We start from the raw sequence: 21194 nt of genomic DNA, 5'->3' as shown, positions 1-21194 counted from the left end.
GTGTTCTTTCACAAATAAATTGTACAGCCCATCATAATTACTTACACCACTGCCTTGAATCCAACCATCCAGTGTTTTTACTGAGTAGTCTACAAAGTCAACCCAGGTCTGGCTCGAGGATTTTTGAGCCCCCCTGAATCTAATCCTATACTCCTCAGTGGAGAATCCAAAGCCCTCAATCAGGGTTCCCTTCATGAGGTCATAAGATTCTGCATCTTTTCCAGAGAGTGTGAGGTGTCTATCCCTACACTTTCCAGTGAACATTTCCCAAAGGAGAGCACTACAGTGAGATTTGTTCACTTTTCTGGTTACACAAGCCCTCTCAAAAGCTGTGAACCATTTGGTGATGTCATCACCATCTTCATATTTAGTTACAATCCCTTTAGGGATTTTCAACATGTCAGGAGAATCTCTGACCCTAGTTATGTTGCTGCCACCATTGATGGGTCCTAGGCCCATCTCTTGTCTTTGCCTTTCTATGGCTAGGATCTGTCTTTCCAAAGCCAATCTTTTGGCCATCCTGGCTAACAGGAGGTCATCTTCACTGAGGCTATCCTCAGTGGTTCCAGAGGTGCTGGCCCCTCCTGTGAGGGAAGCAGCATCTCTGACTATTATGTTTGGAGTCAGGGATTGAGAGACCCTGATCTCCCTAATTAGGACTGGAAGGGGGGAATTCTCCTCCAAGTCACTATCATCCTCTGGGTTGTCATCCTCAGAGGGGTTGGCCTTTTCAAACTCTGCCAAAAGCTCCTGGAGCTGTATTTTGGAAGGTCTGGGGCCCATTGTTATTTTCTTTATTTTACAGAGTGACCTTAGCTCCCTCATCTTAAGATGGAGGTAAGGGGTGATGTCGAGTTCCATCACATTCACATCTGTACTAGACATTATGCTTCTAAAAGTTGGAATACTTTTTAAGAATCTAAAACTAGTTCTAGGTTCTAATTCAAACTTTCACAAAACTTTTAAACTCTAAAAGAAATGCTAACAGGGACTAACACAAGGCCCTAGCAGGACTTTTAAGAATTTAGAAAAATAGCTCAAATTGCAAAAATCAATTTCTAATGACAATTTTGGGAATTTGTCGTGTGATCAGGTATTGGCTGAGTAGTCCAGCAAATGCAAAGTCTTGTACCCCACCGCTGATCCACCAATGTAGGAAGTTAGCTCTGTATGTACTATTTCAAAGTAAGAAATAGCATGCACAGAGTCCAAGGGTTCCCCTTAGAGGTAAGATAGTGGCAAAAAGAGATAATACTAATGCTCTATTTTGTGGTAGTGTGGTCGAGCAGTAGGCTTATCAAAGGAGTAGTGTTAAGCATTTGTTGTACATACACACAGGCAATAAATGAGGAACACACACTCAGAGACAAATCCAGGCCAATAGGTTTTGTTATAGGAAAATATATTTTCTTAGTTTATTTTAAGAACCACAGGTTCAAATTCTACATGTAATATCTCATTTGAAAGGTATTGCAGGTAAGTACTTTAGGAACTTTGAATAATCACAATAGCATATATACTTTTTACATAAAACACATTTAGCTATTTCAAAAGTGGACACAGTGCAATTTTCAACAGTTCCTGGGGGAGGTAAAGTAATGTTAGTTCTTGCAGGTAAGTAAACCACCTACGGGGTTTAAATTGGGGTCCAAGGTAGCCCACCGTTGGGGGTTCAGAGCAACCCTAAAGTCACCACACCAGCAGCTCAGAGCCCTTCAGGTGCAGAGTTCAAAGTGGTGTCCAAAACGCATAGGCTTCAATGGAGAAGGGGGTGCCCCGGTTCCAGTCTGCCAGCAGGTAAGTACTCGCGTCTTCGGAGGGCAGACCAGGGGGGTTTTGTAGGGCATCGGGGGGGACACAAGTCCACACAGAAAGTACACCCTCAGCAGCGCGGGGGCGGCCGGGTGCAGTGTGCAAACAAGCGTCGGGTTCGCAATAGGATTCAAAGGGAGACCAAGGGGTCTCTTCAGCGGTGCAGGCAGGCAAGGGGGGGGCTCCTCGGGGTAGCCACCACCTGGGCAAGGGAGAGGGCCTCCTGGGGGTCACTCCTGCATGGAGGAAGTTCCGATCCTTCAGGTGCTGGGGGCTGCGGGTGCAGGGTTTTTTCCAGCCGTCAGGATTTTAGAGTCAGGCAGTCGCGGTCAGGGGGAGCCTCGGGATTCCCTCTGCAGGCGTCGCTGTGGGGGCTCAGGGGGGACAACTTTGGTTACTCACAGTCTTGGAGTCGCCTGGGGGTCCTCCCTGTAGCGTTGTTTCTTCACCAGTCGAGTCGGGGTCGCCGGGTGCAGTGTTGCAAGTCTCACGCTTCTTGCGGGGATTGCAGGGGTCTTTAAATCTGCTCCTCTGGAAACAAAGTTGCAGTCTTTGTTGAACAGGACCGCTGTCCTCAGCAGTTTCTTGGTCTTTTGGAAGCAGGGCAGTCCTCTGAGGATTCAGAGGTCGCTGGTCCTTGGGAAAGCGTCGCTGGAGCAGTTTTCTTCAGAAGGAGGGAGACAGGCCGGTAGGGCTGGGGCCAAAGCAGTTGGTGTCCTCTTCTTCTCTGCAGGGGTTTTTCAGCTCAGCAGTCCTCTTCTTCGTAAGTTGCAGGAATCTAAATTCTTAGGTTCAGGGAAGCCCTTAAATACTAAATTTAAGGGCGTGTTTAGGTCTGGGGGTTAGTAGCCAATGGCTACTAGCCCTGAGGGTGGGTACACCCTCTTTGTGCCTCCTCCCAAGGGGAGGGGGTCACATTCCTATCCCTATTGGGGGAATCCTCCATCTGCAAGATGGAGGATTTCTAAAAGTTAGAGTCACTTCAGCTCAGGACACCTTAGGGGCTGTCCTGACTGGCCAGTGACTCCTCCTTGTTATTCTCATTATTTCCTCCGGCCTTGCCGCCAAAAGTGGGGCCGTGGCCGGAGGGTGCGGGCAACTCCACTAACTGGAGTGCCCTGCGGTGCTCGAACAAAGGGGGTGAGACTTTGAGGCTCACCGCCAGGTGTTACAGCCCCTCCCTGGGGGAGGTGATAGCATCTCTACCCAGTGCAGGCTTTGTTACTGGCCACAGAGTGACAAAGGCACTCTCCCCATGTGGCCAGCAACATGTCTCGAGTGTGGCAGGCTGCTAAAACCAGTCAGCCTACACGGGTAGTTGGTTAAGGTTTCAGGGGGCACCTCTAAGGTGCCCTCTGGGGTGTATTTTATAATAAAATGTACACTGGCATCAGTGTGCATTTATTGTGCTGAGAAGTTTGATACCAAACTTCCCAGTTTTCAGTGTAGCCATTATGGTGCTGTGGAGTTCGTGTTTGACAGACTCCCAGACCATATACTCTTATGGCTACCCTGCACTTACAATGTCTAAGGTTTGGCTTAGACACTGTAGGGGCACAGTGCTCATGCACTGGTGCCCTCACCTATGGTATAGTGCACCCTGCCTTAGGGCTGTAAGGCCTACTAGAGGGGTGACTTATCTATACTGCATAGGCAGTGTGAGGTTGGCATGGCACCCTGAGGGGAGTGCCATGTCGACTTACTCGTTTTGTCCTCACCACCACACATAAGCTGGCAAGCAGTGTGTCTGTGCTGAGTGAGGGGTCCCCAGGGTGGCATAAGATATGCTGCAGCCCTTAGAGACCTTCCCTGGCATCAGGGCCCTTGGTACCAGGGGTACCAGTTACAAGGGACTTACCTGGATGCCAGGGTGTGCCAATTGTGGAATCAAAAGTACAGGGTAGGGAAAGAACACTGGTGCTGGGGCCTGGTTAGCAGGCCTCAGCACACTTTCAATTCAAAACATAGCATCAGCAAAGGCAAAAAGTCAGGAGGTAACCATGCCAAGGAGGCATTTCCTTACACAACCCCCCCCACCCAAACAAAAGAGGATGAGACTAACCTTTCCCAAGAGAGTCTTCATTTTCTAAGTGGAAGAACCTGGAAAGGCCATCTGCATTGGCATGGGCAGTCCCAGGTCTGTGTTCCACTATAAAGTCCATTCCCTGTAGGGAGATGGACCACCTCAACAGTTTTGGATTTTCACCTTTCATTTGCATCAGCCGTCTGAGAGGTCTGTGGTCAGTTTGAACTAAAAAGTGAGTACCAAAGAGGTATGGTCTCAGCTTCTTCAGGGACCAAACCACAGCAAAGGCCTCCCTCTCAATGGCACTCCAACGCTGCTCCCTGGGGAGTAACCTCCTGCTAATGAAAGCAACAGGCTGGTCAAGGTCATCATCATTTGTTTGGTACAAAACTGCCCCTATCCCATGTTCAGAAGCATCTGTCTGCACAATGAACTGCTTGGAGTAATCTGGAGCTTTTAGAACTGGTGCTGTGCACATTGCTTGTTTCAGGGTGTCAAAGGCCTGTTGGCATTCTACAGTCCAGTTTACTTTCTTGGGCATTTTCTTGGAGGTGAGTTCTGTGAGGGCTGTCACAATGGATCCATATCCCTTCACAAACCTCCTATAGTACCCAGTCAAGCCAAGGAATGCCCTGACTTGAGTCTGGGTTTTTGGAGCTGCAGAGTCCAGAATAGTCTGGTTCTTAGGCTGGAGTGGCTGAACTTGGCCTCCACCTACAAGGTGTCCCAAGTAAACCACAGTTCCCTGCCCTATCTGGCATTTGGATGCCTTGATAGAGAGGCCTGCAGATTGCAGAGCCTTCAAAACCTTCTTCAGGTAGACCAGGTGATCCTGCCAGTTGGAGCTAAAGACAGCAATATCGTCAAGATAAGCTGCACTAAAGGACTCCAAGCCAGCAAGGACTTGATTCACCAACCTTTGGAAGGTGGCAGGGGCATTTTTTAAACCAAAGGGTATAACAGTGAACTGATAATGCCCATTAGGTGTGGAGAATGCTGTCTTTTCTTTTGCTCCAGGGGCCATTTTGATTTGCCAGTACCCTGCTGTTAAGTCAAAGGTACTTAAGAATTTGGCAGCACCTAATTTGTCTATCAGTTCATCAGCTCTAGGAATGGGATGGGCATCTGTCTTGGTGACAGAATTAAGTCCTCTGTAGTCCACACAAAACCTCATCTCTCTCTTTCCATCTTTGGTGTGAGGTTTGGGGACTAAGACCCCTGGGCTAGCCCAGGGGCTGTCAGAGTGCTCAATTACTCCCAATTCCAGCATCTTGTGGACTTCCACCTTGATGCTTTCTTTAACTTGGTCAGACTGTCTGAATATTTTGTTTTTGACAGGCATGCTGTCTCCTGTGTCCACATCATGGGTACACAGGTGTGTCTGACCAGGGGTTAGGGAAAAGAGCTCAGCAAACTGTTGCAGGACCTTCCTGCAGTCAGATTGCTGTTGGCCAGAGAGGGTGTCTGAATAGATCACTCCATCTACTGAACCATCTTTAGGGTTTGATGATAGAAGATCAGGGAGAGGTTCACTCTCAGCTTCCTGATCCTCATCTGTTACCATCAACAGATTCACATCAGCCCTGTCATGGAAGAGCTTAAGGCGGTTCACATGGATCACCCTCTTGGGGCTCCTGCTAGTGCCCAGGTCCACCAGGTAGGTGACCTGACTCTTCCTCTCTAGCACTGAGTAAGGGCCACTCCACTTGTCCTTAAGTGCCCTGGGAGCCACAGGCTCCAAAACCCAGACTTTCTGCCCTGGTTGAAATTCAACCAGTGCAGCCTTTTGGTCATACCAAAACTTCTGGAGCTGTTGGCTGGCCTCAAGGTTTTTACTTGCCTTTTCCATGTACTCTGCCATCCTTGAGCGAAGGCCAAGTACATAGTCCACTATGTCTTGTTTAGGCTCATGAAGAGGTCTCTCCCAGCCTTCTTTCACAAGAGCTAGTGGTCCCCTTACAGGGTGGCCAAACAGAAGTTCAAAGGGTGAGAACCCTACTCCCTTCTGAGGCACCTCTCTGTAAGCGAAGAGCAGACATGGCAAGAGGACATCCCATCTCCTTTTGAGTTTTTCTGGGAGCCCCATGATCATGCCCTTTAATGTCTTGTTGAATCTCTCAACAAGGCCATTAGTTTGTGGATGATAGGGTGTAGTGAATTTATAAGTCACTCCACACTCATTCCACATGTGTTTCAGGTATGCTGACATGAAGTTGGTACCTCTGTCAGACACCACCTCCTTAGGGAAGCCCACTCTGGTAAATATATCAATGAGGGCCTTGGCTACTGCAGGGGCAGTAGTCGACCTAAGGGGAATAGCTTCAGGATACCTAGTAGCATGATCAACTACTACTAGGATGTACATATTTCCTGAGGCTGTGGGAGGTTCAAGTGGACCCACTATGTCCACACCCACTCTTTCAAAGGGGACCCCCACCACTGAAAGTGGAATGAGGGGGGCCTTTGGATGTCCACCTGTCTTGCCACTGGCTTGACAGGTGGTACAGGAGACACAAAACTCCTTAACTTTCTGGGACCTGTTGTGCCAGTAGAAGTGGTTGACTAGTCTCTCCCACGTCTTGGTTTGTCCCAAATGCCCAGCAAGGGGAATATCATGGGCTAAGGTCAGTATGAACTCTCTGAACTCCTGAGGCACTACCACTCTCCTAGTGGCACCAGGTTTGGGATCTCTTGCCTCAGTGTACAGGAGCCAATCTTCCCAATAGACCCTATGTGTTCCAGTTTTCTTGCCATTGGACTCTTCAGCAGCTTGCTGCCTAAGGCCTTCAAGAGAGGGACAGGTTTCTTGCCCCTTACACAACTGCTCCCTTGAGGGTCCCCCTGGGCCTAGGAGCTCAACCTGATAAGGTTCCAACTCCATAGGCTCAGTTCCCTCAGAGGGCAGAACTTCTTCCTGAGAAGAGAGGTTCTCTTTTTGTTGTTGTGTTGCAGCTGGTTTCCCAGCTGACTTTCCTTTTCTCTTGGTAGGCTGGGCCCTTTTTCCAGACTCCAGCTCTACTTTTTCACCCTGAGCCTTGCACTGTGCCCTTGTCTTGACACACACCAGATTAGGGATACCCAGCATGGCTGCATGGGTTTTCAGTTCTACCTCAGCCCATGCTGAGGACTCCAGGTCATTTCCAAGCAAACAGTCTACTGGGATATTTGAGGAGACCACCACCTGTTTCAGGCCATTGACCCCTCCCCACTCTAAAGTTACCATAGCCATGGGATGTACTTTAGTCTGATTGTCAGCGTTGGTGACTGGATAAGTTTCTCCAGCCAGGTATTGACCAGGGGAAACCAGTTTCTCTGTCACCATGCTGACACTGGCACCTGTATCCCTCAGGCCTTCTACACTTGTCCCATTAATTAAGAGCTGCTGCCTGTATTTTTGCATGTTAGGAGGCCAGGCAGCCAGTGTGGCTAAATCCACCCCACCCTCAGAGACTAATGTAGCTTCAGTGTGACACCTGATTTGCTCTGGGCACACTGTTGATCCCACTTGGAGACTGGCCATTCCAGTGTTAGCTGGAGTGGAGTTAGAAGTGGTACTTTTCTTGGGACAGGCCCTGTCTCCATTTTGGTGTCCAGGCTGATTACAGATACGACACCAGGCCTTTTTGGGATCAAAGTTTTTACCCTTGTACCCAAAATTGTTTTGTGAAGAGGCTCGGGGTCCACCCTCCTGTGCAGGTTTTTGGGGGCCTGTAGAAGACTCTTTACTATTTTTGTTTTTGGATGTCTCAACACTCTTCCCCTGGGGAGGCTTTGTGACCCCTTTCTTTTGGTCACCCCCTGTGGAAGTCTTGGTCACCCTAGTCTTGACCCAATGGTCCGCCTTCTTTCCCAATTCTTGGGGAGAAATTGGTCCTAGGTCTACCAGATACTGATGCAGTTTATCATTGAAAAAATTACTTAATAGGTGTTCTTTCACAAATAAATTGTACAGCCCATCATAATTACTTACACCACTGCCTTGAATCCAACCATCCAGTGTTTTTACTGAGTAGTCTACAAAATCAACCCAGGTCTGGCTCGAGGATTTTTGAGCCCCCCTGAATCTAATCCTATACTCCTCCGTGGAGAATCCAAAGCCCTCAATCAGGGTTCCCTTCATGAGGTCATAAGATTCTGCATCTTTTCCAGAGAGTGTGAGGAGTCTATCCCTACACTTTCCTGTGAACATTTCCCAAAGGAGAGCACCCCAGTGAGATTTGTTCACTTTTCTGGTTACACAAGCCCTCTCAAAAGCTGTGAACCATTTGGTGATGTCATCACCATCTTCATATTTAGTTACAATCCCTTTAGGGATTTTCAACATGTCAGGAGAATCTCTGACCCTAGTTATGTTGCTGCCACCATTGATGGGTCCTAGGCCCATCTCTTGTCTTTGCCTTTCTATGGCTAGGATCTGTCTTTCCAAAGCCAATCTTTTGGCCATCCTGGCTAACAGGAGGTCATCTTCACTGAGGCTATCCTCAGTGGTTCCAGAGGTGCTGGCCCCTCCTGTGAGGGAAGCAGCATCTCTGACTATTATGTTTGGAGTCAGGGATTGAGAGTCCCTGATCTCCCTAATTAGGACTGGAAGGGGGGAATTCTCCTCCAAGTCACTATCATCCTCTGGGTTGTCATCCTCAGAGGGGTTGGCCTTTTCAAACTCTGCCAAAAGCTCCTGGAGCTGTATTTTGGAAGGTCTGGGGCCCATTGTTATTTTCTTTATTTTACAGAGTGACCTTAGCTCCCTCATCTTAAGATGGAGGTAAGGGGTGATGTCGAGTTCCATCACATTCACATCTGTACTAGACATTATGCTTCTAAAAGTTGGAATACTTTTTAAGAATCTAAAACTAGTTCTAGGTTCTAATTCAAACTTTAACAAAACTTTTAAACTCTAAAAGAAATGCTAACAGGGGCTAACACAAGGCCCTAGCAGGACTTTTAAGAATTTAGAAAAATAGCTCAAATTGCAAAAATCAGTTTCTAATGACAATTTTTGGAATTTGTCGTGTGATCAGGTATTGGCTGAGTAGTCCAGCAAATGCAAAGTCTTGTACCCCACCGCTGATCCACCAATGTAGGAAGTTGGCTCTGTATGTACTATTTCAAAGTAAGAAATAGCATGCACAGAGTCCAAGGGTTCCCCTTAGAGGTAAGATAGTGGCAAAAAGAGATAATACTAATGCTCTATTTTGTGGTAGTGTGGTCGAGCAGTAGGCTTATCAAAGGAGTAGTGTTAAGCATTTGTTGTACATACACACAGGCAATAAATGAGGAACACACACTCAGAGACAAATCCAGGCCAATAGGTTTTGTTATAGGAAAATATATTTTCTTAGTTTATTTTAAGAACCACAGGTTCAAATTCTACATGTAATATCTCATTTGAAAGGTATTGCAGGTAAGTACTTTATGAACTTTGAATAATCACAATAGCATATATACTTTTTACATAAAACACATTTAGCTATTTCAAAAGTGGACACAGTGCAATTTTCAACAGTTCCTGGGGGAGGTAAAGTAATGTTAGTTCTTGCAGGTAAGTAAACCACCTACGGGGTTCAAATTGGGGTCCAAGGTAGCCCACCGTTGGGGGTTCAGAGCAACCCCAAAGTCACCACACCAGCAGCTCAGGGCCGGTCAGGTGCAGAGTTCAAAGTGGTGTCCAAAACGCATAGGCTTCAATGGAGAAGGGGGTGCCCCGGTTCCAGTCTGACAGCAGGTAAGTACCTGCGTCTTCGGAGGGCAGACCAGGGGGGTTTTGTAGGGCATCGGGGGGGACACAAGTCCACACAGAAAGTACACCCTCAGCAGCGCGGGGTGGCCGGGTGCAGTGTGCAAACAAGCGTCGGGTTCGCAATAGGATTCAAAGGGAGACCAAGGGGTCGCTTCAGCGGTGCAGGCAGGCAAGGGGGGGGGCTCCTCGGGGTAGCCACCACCTGGGCAAGGGAGAGGGCCTCCTGGGGGTCACTCCTGCGCGGAGGAAGTTCCGATCCTTCAGGTGCTGGGGGCTGCGGGTGCAGGGTCTTTTCCAGCCGTCGGGATTTTAGAGTCAGGCAGTCGCGGTCAGGGGGAGCCTCGGGATTCCCTCTGCAGGCATCGCTGTGGGGGCTCAGGGGGGACAACTTTGGTTACTCACAGTCTTGGAGTCGCCTGGGGGTCCTCCCTGTAGTGTTGTTTCTTCACCAGTCGAGTCGGGGTCGCCGGGTGCAGTGTTGCAAGTCTCACCCTTCTTGCGGGGATTGCAGGGGTCTTTAAATCTGCTCCTCCTGAAACAAAGTTGCAGTCTTTGTTGAACAGGACCGCTGTCCTCAGCAGTTTCTTGGTTTTTTGGAAGCAGGGCAGTCCTCTGAGGATTCAGAGGTCGCTGGTCCTTGGGAAAGCGTCGCTGGAGCAGTTTTCTTCAGAAGGAGGGAGACAGGCCGGTAGGCCTGGGGCCAAAGCAGTTGGTGTCCTCTTCTTCTCTGCAGGGGTTTTTCAGCTCAGCAGTCCTCTTCTTCGTAAGTTGCAGGAATCTAAATTCTTAGGTTCAGGGAAGCCCTTAAATACTAAATTTAAGGGCGTGTTTAGGTCTGGGGGGTTAGTAGCCAATGGCTACTAGCCCTGAGGGTGGGTACACCCTCTTTGTGCCTCCTCCCAAGGGGAGGGGGTCACATTCCTATCCCTATTGGGGGAATCCTCCATCTGCAAGATGGAGGATTTCTAAAAGTTAGAGTCACTTCAGCTCAGGACACCTTAGGGGCTGTCCTGACTGGCCAGTGACTCCTCCTTGTTATTCTCATTATTTCCTCCGGCCTTGCCGCCAAAAGTGGGGCCGTGGCCGGAGGGGGCGGGCAACTCCACTAGCTGGAGTGCCCTGCGGTGCTGGAACAAAGGGGGTGAGCCTTTGAGACTCACCGCCAGGTGTTACAGCTCCTGCCTGGGGGAGGTGATAGCATCTCCACCCAGTGCAGGCTTTGTTACTGGCCACAGAGTGACAAAGGTACTCTCCCCATGTGGCCAGCAACATGTCTCGAGTGTGGCAGGCTGCTAAAACCAGTCAGCCTACACGGGTAGTTGGTTAAGGTTTCAGGGGGCACCTCTAAGGTGCCCTCTGGGGTGTATTTTATAATAAAATGTACACTGGCATCAGTGTGCATTTATTGTGCTGAGAAGTTTGATACCAAACTTCCCAGTTTTCAGTGTAGCCATAATGGTGCTGTGGAGTTCGTGTTTGACAGACTCCCAGACCATATACTCTTATGGCTACCCTGCACTTACAATGTCTAAGGTTTGGCTTAGACACTGTAGGGGCACAGTGCTCATGCACTGGTGCCCTCACCTATGGTATAGTACACCCTGCCTTAGGGCTGTAAGGCCTACTAGAGGGGTGACTTATCTATACTGCATAGGCAGTGTGAGGTTGGCATGGCACCCTGAGGGGAGTGCCATGTCGACTTACTTGTTTTGTCCTCACCAGCACACACAAGCTGGCAAGCAGTGTGTCTGTGCTGAGTGAGGGGTCCCCAGGGTGGCATAAGATATGCTGCAGCCCTTAGAGACCTTCCCTGGCATCAGGGCCCTTGGTACCAGGGGTACCAGTTACAAGGGACTTACCTGGATACCAGGGTGTGCCAATTGTGGAATCAAAAGTACAGGTTATGGAAAGAACACTGGTGCTGGGGCCTGGTTAGCAGGCCTCAGCACACTTTCAATTCAAAACATAGCATCAGCAAAGGCAAAAAGTCAGGGGGTAATCATGCCAAGCAGGCATTTCATTACAACTGATCTTCCTATTACATTTGGAAACCAAGATCCTAGCAAAGGTCTTAGTAAACAGGCTGTAGGAAGTTGGCTCTGTATGCACTATTTCAAAGTAAGAAATAGCATGTACAGAGTCCAAGGGTTCCCCTTAGAGGTAAGATAGTGGCAAAAAGAGATAATTCTAATGCTCTATTTTGTGGTAGTGTGGTCGAGCAGTAGGCTTATCAGAGGTTAGTGTTAAGCACTTGTTGTACACACACAGGCAGTAAATGAGGAACACACACTCAAAGACTTACTCCAGGCCAATAGGTTTTTGTATAGAAAAATATATTTTCTTATTTTATTTTAAGAACCACAGGTTCAGGATTTACAATCAATACTTCAAATGAAAGGTACTTCACTCAGGTATCTTAGGAACTTTGAATCATCACAATAGCATGTACAGTTTTGGCAAAAATGGCAATAAGCTATTTTAAAATTGGACACAGTGCAAAATTCAACAGTTCCTGGGGGAGGTAAGTATTTGTTAGTTTTTCAGGTAAGTAAAGCACTTACAGGGTTCAAAGTTGGGTCCAAGGTAGCCCACCGTTGGGGGTTCAGGGCAACCCCAAAGTTATCACACCAGCAGCTCAGGGCCGGTCAGGTGCAGAGGTGAAAGTGGTGCCCAAAATGCATAGGCTTCAATGGAGAAGGGGGTGCCCCGGTTCCAGTCTGCCAGCAGGTAAGTACCCACAACTTCGGAGGGCAGACCAGGGGGGTTTTGTAGGGCACCGGGGGGGACACAAGTCAGCACAAAAAGTACACCCTCAGTGGCACAGGGGCGGCCGGATGCAGAGTGCAAACAGGCGTTGGGTTTGCAATAGGTTTCAATGGGAGACCCAGGGGTCTCTTCAGTGATGCAGGCAGGCAAGGGGGGGGGGCTCCTCGAGGTAGCCACCACCTGGGCAAGGGAGAGGGCCACCTGGGGGTCGCTCCTGCACTGGAGGTCAGATCCTTCAGGTCCTGGGGGCTGCGGGTCCAGTGTGTTTCCCAGGCGTCGGGTTCTTTGAAGCAGGCAGTCGCGGTCAGGGGGAGCCTCTGGATTCCCTCTGCAGGCATCGCTGGGGGTGCTCTGGGGGGTCAACTCTGGCTACTCACAGGGTCGCAGTCGCCGGGGAGTCCTCCCTGTAGTATTGTTTCTCCGCAGGTCGAGCCGGGGGCGTCGGGTGCAGAGTGGAAAGTCTCACGCTTCCGGCGGGAAACGTGTGGTCTTTAAAAGTTGCTTCTTTGTTGCAAAGTTGCAGTCTTTGTGGAACAGGGCCGCTGTCCTCAGGAGTTCTTGGTCCTTTTAGATGCAGGGTAGTCCTCTCAGGCTTCAGAGGTCGCTGGACCCTGGGGGACTCGTCGCTGTTGCAGTTTCTCTTGAAGTGGGGAGACAGGCCGGTAGGGCTGGGGCCAAAGCAGTTGGTGTCTCTGTCTTCTCTGCAGGGCTTCAGGTCAGCAGTCCTTCTTCGTCTTCAGGTTGCAGGAATCTATCTTGCTTGGTTCTGGGGGACCCTAAATACTCAATTTAGGGGGGTGTTTAGGTCTGGGAGGTTAGTAGCCAATGGCTACTAGCCCTGAGGGTGGCTACACCCTCTTTGTGCCTCCTCCCTGAGGGGAGGGGTGCACATCCCTAATCCTATTGGGGGAATCCTCCATCTGCAAGATGGAGGATTTCTAAAAGTCAGATTCACCTCAGCTCAGGACACCTTAGGGGCTGTCCTGACTGGCGAGTGACTCCTCCTTGTTTTTCTCATTATCTCCCCTGGACTTGCCACCAAAAGGGGGGGCTGTGTCCAGGGGGCGGGCATCTCCACTAGCTGGAGTGCCCTGGGGCATTGTAACACGAAGCCTGAGCCTTTGAGGCTCACTGCCAGGTGTTACAGTTCCTGCAGGGGGGAGGTGTGAAGCACCTCCACCCAGAGCAGGCTTTTGTTTCTGTCCTCAGAGAGCACAAAGGCCCTCACCACATGGGGTCAGAAACTCGTCTCTCAGCAGCAGGCTGGCACAGACCAGTCAGTCCTGCACTGAACAATTGGGTAAAGTACAGGGGGCATTTCTAAGATGCCCTCTGTGTGCATTTTTTAATAAATCCAACACTGGCATCAGTGTGGGGTTAAGATTCTGAGAAGTTTGATACCAAACTTCCCAGTATTCAGTGTAGCCATTATGGAGCTGTGGAGTTCGTTTTTGACAAACTCTCAGACCATATACTTAATATGGCCACAACTGTACTTACAATGTCTAAGAATAGACTTAGACACTGTAGGGGCATATTGCTCATGCAGCTATGCCCTCACCTATGGTATAGTGCACCCTGCCCTAGGGCTGTAAGGCCTGCTAGAGGGGTGACTTACCTATGCCACAGACAGTATTTTGTGTGCATGGCATCCTGAGGGGGATGCCATGTCGACTTTGCCTTTTTCTCCCCACCAACACACACAATCTGCAATGGCAGTGTGCATGTGTTAGGTGACGGGTCCCTTAGGGTAGCACAACATATGCTGCAGTCCTTAGGGACCTTCCCTGGTCACAGGGCCCTTGGTACCACTGGTACCTTTTACAAGGGACTTATCTGTGTGTCAGGGGTGTGCCAATTGTGGAAACAGTGGTACATTTTAGGTGAAAGAACACTGGTGCTGGGGCCTGGTTAGCAGGGTCCCAGCACACTTCTCAGTCAAGTCAGCATCAGTATCAGGCAAAAAGTGGGGGGTAACTGCAACAGGGAGCCATTTCCTTACACAGGCTCCATACAATTATAACATCATTGATCCACCCTGACCAGTCGGGCGTTATGCCCCATAGGGGAACGAGACTCATCCTTTGGCGGCTTTATGGAGCAGCCCTGATTCTGAGGAGGCAGTCATTATCGCGCTGGACACCACAATGGCCTTTGATAGTATTGAATGGCCTTATTTATTCACCACACTTCGCAAGATGGGTTTTGGACCTAGATTTTGCAGCTGGGTATGCCTTCTCTATCGTTCCCCTATGGCACGAGTTCAAGTGAATAGCACAATACCTCAGGTATTCACTCTACACGGGGAACAAGACAGGGCTGTCCCCTCACCCCCATGATATTCGCCTTAGCCCCAGAACCTCTGGCTGCCTGGATATGTCAAGATCCCCCGATATGTGGAATCTCTGAGAGGAGCGTGTCTCCCTCTATGCCGATGATGTATTATTGTACCTCACACGGCCTTCTTGCACTGTGGACAGAGTTCTGCAGGTCTTCCCGACGTTTGGTGGCTACTCTGGATTCTGCATAAACTGGTTCATATGAGTGCTTTTCTCATTGGCAGTGACCCTTCCGCGGCACTGTAAAATACAAGTGGCACAAGATACCTTTAAATACTTAGGAATACATGTCACAAGGGACTCTCAGAAGTTTCTAGAAGCTAATCTCACCCCCCTCAAATTGAGCGACTTAAAACTGATGTCTCACACTGGAGATCTTTGCCCCTGCCACTCATGGGCAAAGTGGCCCTGTTCAAAATGATGTCTCTCACCCAATTACTATATATCCTTCAAAACACACCCTATCGAACCCCCCAGAATTTATTTCAGCAAATTGATCAAGTGCTTAGGCTCCTCTTAAGGTATGGTGGGGCACCACGCATTGCACTTCAGAAGCTTCAAAAGGGGGTGTTCGAAGGGGGTCTGGCGATCCCAGACATCTCTAAATACTAAGGGGCCTCGCAACTGGCAGAATGAATGGGTATTTGCCGACAGAGATGAACCATCCTATCGAGTGGACAGGTCACTAATGGCAGGCAGAGATTACTTAACGGTCCTGTACAGACAGAGTAGAGAAGACATTTTCAGTTCACATGAGGACAGTGGTGAGGGCCTGTAGGGAAGCTCATAGAGCTCTAAACTTGTGGAACACATTACCAGAACAGACCTCCTTGTGAGACTCTGATCTACTACGAGAAGTGGGTGGCCTGGAGGGGTTCGCCAAATGGAAGCTTCTGAGCACTGAGCGCCTAGGAGATGTTTGGATAGAGCAAGCATACATCTCCTTTGAAACCCTTGCAACTGAATACGGTATGGGAGACTGAGAACGTTCTAAGTATCTGAAATTGGACAATGCCTTGCTGTGCCACATCAGAGAGGGAAAGCAATCGACACCCACCACACCTCTTGAAGATAGGCTACTCTCAGACCACCTACCAGACAAAACTATTTCCCTGATCTATAGGAAACTCCTAAATAACACCTCAGATTCATTGGGATCCCTTAGAGCAGCGTGGTCCAGAGACCTGGGAGAATTAACAGATGAGGACTGGCAAGAGGCATTACAGAGCCCAAGGGAATGTGCAATCCGAGCCAGATTCCGGTTGATACAGTTAAAACTCCTGCCCAGATCATACTGCTCTAGAACCCTCCTTCACAAAATTCACAAAGCAAACACAACCGCCTGCCTCCAGGGCTGCATGCAAGAGGGTACCTTTTTTCACATCCTGTGGGCCTGCCCAGTGATTCAGTCCTTTTGGGCTGGAATTGCTGCGCGAGTAAAACAGACCCTGGGACTCATGCATATAATGGGATGAGCTCACGTCAAGATACGCCAAGATATGGGCGATGCAGGCATTCAGGGTGGCCAAGCATAACAGGGAGCAGTGTGGTCACCGTGCCCCACCAACCGTGGAACAATGGGAGTCTGATCTAGACTGGTGCCAACGAACCGAGAAAGTAGTTTATCAGATGCCTTCAAAAATGGGAGAAAGTATGGGGACCCCGGTGTACTGCCAGAGGGAACATGAGTCCTGGATCTTAACATCTGCACTTAAGGGCAGGGGGGGGTTAGATGGCGTATGATTTGTATTGAATTAATTGTGCTTGGGCCGTAGAAGCACCAAATGATGTAAAGTTCAGATCAATGTGGCAAACGAAAATTTATGCAATCACTGCTGTACTATGCAGAGCTGTAACTGTGAATATATGTAGACGACACTCTGAGCTTTGTTTCTGGACAATGAATTGTTGGGAGTAGTCAGGGGCTTTTAGAATTGGAGCTGAGCACATGGCCTTTTTCAGGGCATCAAGTGACACTTGACAGCTAATTGTACATTGTACCTTTTTAGCCATCTTTTCGGAAGTGAGATCATTCAAGGCGTTTCACAATGGAGCCATACCCTTTCACAAATCTCTTGTAACACCCAGTCAGGCCCAGAAAAGCTCTGACCTGAGCCCGAGTAGTTGGTGCAAGCCAATCCATAATGATTTGGATTTTGCTCTTTGACCTCCACCTACCAGGCGGCCCACGTAAGACACTTTGCTGTTCCCTAGCTGGCACTTGGTTGCCTTGATAGTGAGGTCTGCCTTTTTCAAGGCCTCAAGTATACTCTTGAGGTGGACCAGGTGATCCTGCCATGTGGAGCTAAAGACTGCAAAATCTAGATGTGGTGGATTAAAGTCTTCCAGGCCTGTCAAAACTTAATTCACCAGCCCTGGAATGTGACAGGTGCATTTTCAAACCAAAGGGCAACACTGTGAAGTGATAATGCCCACTAGGAGTGCAAAATGCTGTTTTGGGTTTAGCAGCATCGGTTATTTTGATCTGCCAATAGCCTGCAGTCAAATCAAAAGTGCTGGGATACTCTCAAAGGGAACCTCAACCAATGGTAGTGGGATTAAGGGGGGCGTTGAGGTGCCACCTGACTTGCCACTGGCAAGGCTAAAGCATTATCAACAAAATGCAACATCCAAAGAAGAAGATCATAACGGTTACGACTCATGGTTGCAGGAAATATAGCAGTTGCCATCATGGGACTAGTAGATCAATATGAAGACCGTGATGGCTTCCTTATCAGCCCCATCGAAAAAGTTAAACCCAAGAACTTTTTCAACTCTTCCAGATTTGTGGGAATCCACTGGCTAGCTCTAGAGTGTGGCCTAAGTCTGGCAGCGTTGTCCCTCAAATACTGGTCCGCATACAAATTAGTCTGCTCAACAATCTCTTCTAAAAATACATCGTCCATAAACAACTGAAAGAAATTGACAGGCAAGAAGTTTTCTGTATTCTCCCTGGGAGACCAGTAACGGCAGGCAACTGCGGCTGCTCCATGTTTGGTGCAATCCAGGTGTCAGGTCTTCCAACAGGAAGCCTTTCAGCCGCTGGCTTCTGCACCATTGGCACATCAGTGACCTCCTCTAAAACAGGCATTTCATCAGCACTGAGAGTGGCTTCATCATCAGATGATTCTTCTAGGACAGAAAATTCACTCCCAGAATCTTGCACTTCCTCCTCTGCCTCAGATGCAGAGTCAGTCTCATAATCATGGTCAGAAGACGGCTCAAAAAGCACAGCAACAACCTGCCGAGCGGTCATCCTACGGCTAGCAATGATCCTTACTACGGAAAGTAACTGGACAAATGCACCACCGACAACCAGCACTGTGTAAGATAAGTAATAAAGTGTAGCTTTATCACTAAGAGTTATAAACTCAAAAACTATACCACTCACTTGCCTGAAAAAGCTTGAATCACCAGCAACTACTCTGCACAGACACAGCAATCACCAATGATATCCCACTAAAAAGAAAAAAGAAAAGCAAAATAGACAAGACAACATAAATATCATTGTGCACAAATCTAATGACAATTTCACACACAATCCTGCATTTAGTGCACCACTTACAAAATGTCATTTATGCATGGCAACAATAGTAATTTGGAGTAAATTGTTTTTACTTACCTAAAAGATGCAACTACGCAAACCACAGGTCAACCACCGCCAAAACCGCAAGGAGCCACAGCAAAGAAAGCAAAAGCTTTGAACTAGAACAAAAAGGAGAAATAAACTGTTACAATCACAAATGTAAATACTTCTTCAGTTGACTAAAACCCCATCACCAAACATTATCCACTGCGATCTAGTGGTGTCTGCCCCCCTCGGGGGCAGATGGGCCGTAAAATAATAGGCCTATCTGCCTCCAAGGGGGGCAGAAATGGCATAAAATATATTGCCCCCTCTTTGGGGGGCGACTCTTGCCAATGGGCCCATCCCCCCCCATCCAAAGCACACACACAAGATCCCTGGTGCTAAGTGGATTCTGCCCCCCTTGGGGGGCAGATGGGCCTAAAAAAATAGGCTGATCAGCCCAACAGTGCTTTGCTCCCTTTGGGGGAGGCTGACCCTTGCCAAGGGGGGCACCCCCCCAACACGAAAAAAACAAAGGAAAGAAATCCATGGTGTCTTGGTGGCTTCTGCCCCCCCCCCCCTTGGGGGCAGATTTGGCTATTTATTTTAGGCTCATCTGCCCCCAAGGGGGGCAGAAATGGCATAGAATGTATTGCTCCCTTTGGGGGGGCAACCCTTGCCCCACACAAAAAACCACACACACTCTCTCTCTCTCGCTCACACTAAGTGGATTCTACTTCCCATGGGGGCAGATGGGCCTTAAAAAAAATAGGCTGATCTTCCTCCAAGGGGGGCAGAACTGCCCAATAGTGCTTTGTCCACTGTGGGGAGCGACCCTTGCCCAAGGGCCCACCCCCACACACAAAATAAAACAATCCCTGGCCCCAAGGGGGGCAGAAACAGCTATAAAAACATTGGCCCTCCAAGGGGAGCGACCCTTGTCCAAGGAGTCACTCCTAAACACAACACACACATACATATATCTATATCTATATATATATATATATATATATGTATATATATATATATCCCTGGTGTCTGGTGGGCATTCCTGCTGCCCGATCGCATCGGGTCGCTCCACAACACACACATGTATATATATATATATATATATATATATATATATATATATATATATATCCATATCTCCCTGGTGTCTAGTGGGCATTCCTGCTGCCCGATCGCAGTCTAGTGAGCGTTCTTGAGCATCGCGATCGGGCATCAGGAATGCTGAATGTGATCGGGCAGCAGGAATGCTGAAAGAGACATCGAGGGAAAGGTAAACCCTTTCCTTTCCCCCAGTGCCACTTTACTAGCAAACCTCCCCCCCACGACCCGAGGAGAAACTCACATTCTCTTTGAACGACGCGCTGGAAGCCAGTCGGGCTCCCTCTGATGATGTCAGTGCGTGATTGTACGCTGATGTCATTAGAGGGGGGAGGGGTCAGGGGTGGAAGGGGAAGCGATTCCCCTTCCAGCCCTGACCTGGGGGAGGGAGGGAGGCCCTCGGAGGGAGCGCTAGCACTTCCCCCGAGGGCCGGTCCCAGGACGTAATGGTTACGTCCGTGGCACATCAGCGCCGCACCACTGGATGTAACCATTACGTCCTTGGCGGGGAAGGGGTTAAGAAGTTTGGATAAAGGGCCTCGCTACTAGTCCTGACTACCCAAGTTTAGAAGTACCTGAAGTTACTAGTACAGTATGTACCTAACAGTCAGTATTGATCTTTCCTATGGAAAGTCACTGGTGACTAAGTGATAAAGCAATCCAAGTGTACCACCAATGTAGAAGGCTGGCTCAGTGTATGGTGTACACCTGTGGTGTGGCACCCTATACTGAGTCAAGGCAACCCTTAGTGATAGTGGTTTGGTGCCTGGATAACCAAAGCTCTCTAGGGTTAGCTGTGGAGAGCAGCTCCGGCTTATCAAGGAGGAGTGTAAAGCACTTACAACACCACAGTAGTCAGTCAGTGATGTTCACACAAGAAAGAACCACACCAAGTGTTAGAAAAATAAAGTATTCTTTAATGTAACACTTGTACTAACCTAACGTTGGTATATCTCCACTTGCAGATATCTACACATACAATGTAAACATAGAAATACATGGGACCCTATTGAGGGGGCACACCATATACTAAAAGTAGTATAAGAATGGAGGTGCCCAACCAAGGTCAGTGTGTTAGAATCCCAGGAGCTGGGGAAGTAATGAATTCCCAGTGGTAAGTATCAGAAATCCCACAGGTGCCCGGGTGCAGTTATCGAGCCGGGTGTCCAATAGACTAACACAGGACAGTGGGGGTTGGAATTTTAGGATTCAGGACCCTTCCCAGAGGACCCAGAGGGAACCAGTTGGCACAAGGATGGTTAAATGGTACCTCCACCCGTGGATACCCAGAGAAGTGGAGTACGTACACCAGGAAGCCCAGGTGCATAGGGATGAAGTGACGTTGGAAACCTTCATTGAATTCAATGGGAGCCTCAGTTGTCCAGCTGCTGTTGCAACCCGTGGAGCAGGTCAGTGGAACCCAAAGGTGAATTCTGGACAAAAAGAATCTGAAAGGTAAGGGGACAGTGTCCAGACCACTCAGAGTTGTCCAGGTGATGCAGGTAAGCAATGCCTACTCTTCTAGAGGTGAAGTTCCTAAAGGCTGGTGAAGGAAGAAGTCCAGGTGCGGAGTCTAGGGTATGCAGGAGATCCTAGGAGTCACCCACGAGCTGTCCCATGTTGGACGCTGGATTGGAGGGTCAGTGGCCAGCAGGACCACCAAACATTGGCAAATGCAAAAGACACTGTATAGAAGCTTGCAGGTTTTTGGGGACCAGCAAGGACCACACGACTCAACCCTTGGAGATAGGAGTGGGGGAGAGTGAGAGCTGGTCCTCAGCAGGAAGAAAAGCCAGCAGAAATTGTTGGGGCCCCCACGAGTGACCCACTGGCAGCAGG

The sequence above is a fragment of the Pleurodeles waltl genome, chromosome 5 (assembly GCF_031143425.1).
Source record: "Pleurodeles waltl isolate 20211129_DDA chromosome 5, aPleWal1.hap1.20221129, whole genome shotgun sequence".
In the NCBI taxonomy this organism is placed as follows: Eukaryota; Metazoa; Chordata; class Amphibia; order Caudata; family Salamandridae; genus Pleurodeles; species Pleurodeles waltl.
This window is presented reverse-complemented; position numbering follows the sequence as displayed.